The following is a 5,597-nucleotide window of genomic DNA, read 5'->3' as shown; positions in this document are numbered from 1 at the left end:
GGGTGGTGGGACGTTCAAACACTGGGATACACATTTAGCAAAGGCCACCTGATTAGTCAATGGTAGGGGATCTGCCAATCGAGCTGGCCCTGCCCAATCAGAACTTTTACGTACTGTAGAGGGGGATAAAGATCCCTGTAGTGCACCTAAAAAATATGATGGGGTACACAGTCTGAGTTACTCCCGCCTCAGTCAAAGGCAAACATATTTGTGGGATTGCTTTTGCTCAAGGCCCTGGGTGCACTTGGTGGGTGATGCAGGAGGATGGGCAAGTCCGATGTGTACCTCAAGGGCATTTGATTTTGGGTGAAAATAGCCAATGAACTGAATGGTATGATGTTAGTTGCTATATAATACTGGATGTCATCACTTCTGTGATTACTATATGCCATATCAACAGTATACAGTAAGAATCACCCAAATTAATGAAGCATGAACTTTGAGGAAACCGAGCAAAGTGCAGTGGTGATGGAACCAGAACTGGCTTCAGCATGCAACAATCCAACACCACACACCATCTCTCCTGCCCTGAAAGACTGTTATGAGAGATGGAGCCCAAAGTCATGGCCTAAATGAACTCAACGAACGTTTTAGAGGGATAGCCCATAGACTAAGGAAATGATACGTATGTGTGTATATATATCAAAAGACTGGAAAAGTGGTGGTGATTAATTGGAATGTATTGGCAAGTGTAAGACCTGGGCATGACATAGATGGTATGGAATAAGGGGTGGATAGTGTCCTGGTTTCAGCTGGGATAGAGTTAATTTTCTTCCTAGCAGCTGGTATAGTGCTGTGTTTTGGATTTAGTATGAGAATAATGTTGATAACACCCTGACGTTTTAGTTGTTGCTGAGTAGAGTTTACACTAGTCAAGGACTTTTCAGCTTCCTATGCTCTGCCAGGTGCACAAGAAGCTGGGAGAGAGCACAGCCAGGACAGCTGACCCAGACTGGCCAAAGGGCTATTCCATACCATATGACGTCATGCTCAGTATGTAAACTGGGGGGAGTTGGCCGGGGGGCAGCGATCGCTGCTCGGGGCATCAGTCGGTGGGTGGTGAGCAATTGTATAGTGGGGTGGTGAGCAATTGTATAGTGTATCACTTGCTTTGTATATTATTATTGTATTATTATATTATTATATTATTATTATTACTGCTACTATTCTATTTTATTTTACTTCAGTTATTAAACTGTTCTTATCTCAACCCATGAGTTTTTTGACTTTCACCCTTCCAGTTCTCTTCCCCATCCCACCGGGGGGGCGTGAGCGAGCGGCTGTGTGGTGCTTTGTTGGTGGCTGGGGTTAAGCCACGACAGTCCTTTTTGGTGGTGTGTTTTTGGTTTTGGTGGTTTTTTTTTTTTGCTTTGGGGCGGCATGCCAATATTTGAGGGACAGTGTGCTGGTGAGGTCCTTTGGTCTGCCATCTCAGTGGAGGTAGGGCATGGAGATCGACACGGCAGCAAAGACACAAGGGTTACTGCTGTGTTAGAAACCACAGAAGTGCCCGAGAATGGTCATGTAGGAACCTGGGCTTCTCCCCCAATAAAGGTGGCAGGCTCAGTAGCCCAACTGAAGTGCATCTACACCAGTGCACGCAGCATGGGCAACAAACAGGAGGAGCTGGAAGCCATCGCGCAGCAGGAAAACTATGATATAGTTGCCATCATGGAAACATGGTGGGATGACTCGCACAACTGGAGTGCTGCAATGGATGACTATAAACTCTTCAGAAGGGAAAGGCAAGGAAGGAGAGGTGGTGGAGTAGCCCTGTATGTTAGGGAATGTTTTGACTTTCTAGAGCTTGACGATGGTGATTAAAGGGTCTACTGTTTATGGGTAAGAATCAGGGGGAAGGCCAACAAGGCAGATATCATGGTGGGAGTCTCTTATAGACCACCCAACCAGGATGAAGAGGCAGATGAAATATTCTGTAAGCAGCTGGGAGAAGTCTCACGATTGCTAGCCCTTGTTCTTGTGGGGGAGTTCAACTTACCAGATGCCTGCTGGAAATACAACACAGCAGAGAGGAAACAGTCTAGGAGGTTCCTGGAGTGTGTGGAAGATGAAAACTTCCTGACACAGCTGGTGAGGGAGCCAGGTAGGGAAGGCACCCCGCTGGACCTGTTGTTTGTGAACAGAGAAGGCCTGGTGGGTGATGTGATGGTTGGAGGCTGTCTTGGGCATAGCAGTCATGAACTGATAGTTTTCGATTCTTGGAGAAGTAAGGAGGGGGGTCAGCAGAACTGCTACCTTGGACTTTCAGAGGGCAGACTTTGTCCTGTTCAGGAGCCTGGTTGAGAGAGTCCCTTGGGAGGCAGTCCTGAAGGGCAAAGGAGTCCAGGAAGGCTGGACTCTTAAAGGCACAGGAGCAGGCCGTCCCCATGTGCCAGAAGACAAGCCGGTGGGGAAGAAGACTGGCCTGGCTGAACAGAGAGCTTTGGCTGGAACTCAGGAAAAAAAGGAGAGTTTACGACCTTTGGAAGAAGGGGCAGGCCACTCAGGAGGACTACGAAGATGTTGTGAGGCTATGCAGGGAGAAAATTAGGAGGGCCAAAGCCCAACTAGAACTTAATCTGGCTACTGCCGTAAAAGACAATAAAAAATATTTCTATAAATACATTAGCAACAAGAGGAGGGCTAAGGAGAATCTCCATCCTTTATTGGATGCGGGGGGAAACATAGTGAAAAAGGATGAGGAAAAGGCTGAGGTACTTAATGCCCTCTTTGACTCAGTCTTTAATAGTCAGACCGATTGTTCTGGGGGTACCCAGCCCCCTGAGCTGGAAGACAGGGATGGGGAGCAGAATGAAGCCCCCATAATCCAAGGGGAAATGGTTAGCGACCTGCTACACCACTTAGACCCACACAAGTCTATGGGGCCAGATGGGATCCACCCAAGGGTACCAAGGGAGCTGGCAGAAGTGCTCACCAAGCCACTTTCCATCATTTACCAGCGGTCCTGGCTAACCGGGGAGGTCCCAGTTGACTGGAGGTTAGCAAATGTGACGCCCATCTACAAGAAGGGCCGGAAAGAGGATCTGGGAAACTACAGGCCTGTCAGCCTGACCTCGGTGCCAGGGAAGGTCATGCAGCAGATCATCCTGAGTGCCATCACAAGGCACGTAGAGGACAACCAGGGGATCAGGCCCAGTCAGCATGGGTTTATGAAAGGTGGGTCCTGCTTGACTAACCTGATCTCCTTCTATGAGAAGGTGACCTGCTTAGTGGATGAGGGAAAGGCTGTGGATGTTGTCTACCTGGACTTTAGTAAAGCCTTTGACACCATTTCCCACAGCATTCTCCTGGAGAAACTGACTGCTCATGGCTTGGACGGGCATATGCTTCGCTGGGTAAAAACTGGCTGGATGGCCAGGCCCAAAGAGTTGTGGTGAACGGAGTTAAATCCAGTTGGCGGCCGGTCACAAGTGGTGTTCCCCAGGGCTCAGTATTGGGACCGGTTCGGTTTAATATCTTTATCAATGATCTGGACGAGGGGATCGAGTGCACCCCCAATAAGTTTGCAGATGACACCAAGTTGGGCGGGAATGTTGATCTGCTGGAGGGTAGGAAGGCTCTACAGAGGGATCTGGACAGGCTGGATTGATGGGCTGAGGCCAGTTGTATGAGGTTCAACAAGGCTAAGTGCCGGGTCCTGCACTTGGGTCACAACAACCCCATGCAGTGCTACAGGCTTGGGGAAAGAGTGGCTGGAGAGCTGCCTGGCAGAAAAGCACTTGGGGGTGTTGGTTGACAGCCAGCTGAATATGAGCCAGCAGTGTGCCCATGTGGCCAAGAAGGCCAATGGCATCCTGGCTTGTATCAGGAATAGTGTAGCCAGCAGGACCAGGGAGGTGATAGTGCCCCTGTACTCGACACTGGTGAGACCGCACCTCAAATACTGTGTTCAGCTTTGGGCCCCTCACTACAAGAAAGATATCGAGGTGCTGGAGCATGTCCAAAGAAGTGCAACGAAGCTGGTGAAGGGTCTAGAGCACAAGTCTTATGAGGAACGGCTGAGGGAGCTGGGGTTGTTTAGTCTGGAGAAGAGGAGGCTGAGAGGAGACCTTATCACTCTCTACAACTATGTGAAAGGAGGTTGTAGCGAGGTGGGTGTTGGTCTCTTCTCCCTAGTAACAAGTGATAGGACAAGAGGAAATGGCCTCAAGCTGCGCTAGGGGAAGTTTAGGTTGGATATTAGGAAAAACTTCTTCACTGAAAGGGTAGTCAGGCACTGGAACAGGCTGCCCAGGGAAGTGTTTGAGTCTCCATTCCTGGAGGTATTTAAAAGATGTGTAGATGTGGTGCTTAGGGACATGGTTTAGTGGTGGACTTGGCAGTGTTAGGTTAATGGTTGGACTTGATGATCTTGAAGGTCTTTTCCAACCTAAACGATTCTATGATTCTATGGATTATTTAGGACTGATTTAAACTGGCCATCATCTAAGAGTACAGAAAGCAAGCATACTAGTCAGCTTAATTTTACTCTCAAACCTACAGGCACTAGCCTTGCAGCGTGTACTAGGCATATAAGGGATCACCCAATTACTATTTATAGCAATGTTTTAACATATTGTCACTGGTTTCTCTACATAACATTGTTGTGCTAACTTATGCAGTCTATTGCTTTGTACCTTTGAATGCCTTCAGACTGAGATTCAGGATGAGGTGACTTCCAAAGGAAATATGTTGGTATGAGCCAAGAGATGCCCTAGCTGAACTGCCCAGCACAGATGTCATGACCGATACACACTACGAAGAACTAAGAGATTTCCTTGAAGAGATCAAATCATCCATGAGCTGCCTTGCTAGCAGTCATGTCTTTCTGATCCCAGCTCCTTGCTCCCTTTCTGACTGATTTCTCCTGCATATATGCTGGACTTCTAATTCAGTGAACTTTCTGAGTGCCTATAGAAATCCCCCAGCTTTTAATGTAGGAAATATGTATCAGATGTAGTGTTTATTTATAGCAGTGATTTTCTCTCATTCTTTTGCTAATATAATTTTGTCATGTTCTCACTGAAATGAAGGACAATCCAAACTACATACAGCTGAAAGACACCATCAGTAAGACTCCGCCATGTAAGGTTACCTTTTTATGGGAACTGTTCCCAGAAATATTTTTTACAGTTGGCTCTTTAAAAACAACCACTCACAATCCTGTGAGCAGCCACTGGCAGGTGACTGTTCTTTGATCCATGCAATCTTAAGTGCTCTTAGAAATTTATTCCTTCCTTTGACTGTTGAAAAGACTTCACCATCTCTCCCACACTCATAAAATAAAATTTGAGATGGATTTCCTTAACAGTAAATTGAAATATTTTTAAATAGGAATGAAGAAAACATTTATGGTTCAGAAATATTTACAAAAGGGAAAAAATTATGACTGAATGTATTTTTTAAATATTAGATCTGATATTTTATTTGGTTATTACAGCTTCTTTTCTGGTAGATAGGGAGGATTCTAAACACATATTGGACGTTCATTAGGAACAACAAAAATGTTTCATTATAAACAAGGAATTAAGCTTCATAACTCATTTGAACTAATGTAAATGTGTGCAATACTGTTGCCTTAATTATTCAACAACATT

Source organism: Nipponia nippon, unplaced genomic scaffold, assembly GCF_047370975.1.
Source record: "Nipponia nippon isolate SJK-2023a ecotype South Korea unplaced genomic scaffold, ASM4737097v1 scaffold_26, whole genome shotgun sequence".
Lineage (NCBI taxonomy): Eukaryota > Metazoa > Chordata > Aves > Pelecaniformes > Threskiornithidae > Nipponia > Nipponia nippon.
This window is presented reverse-complemented; position numbering follows the sequence as displayed.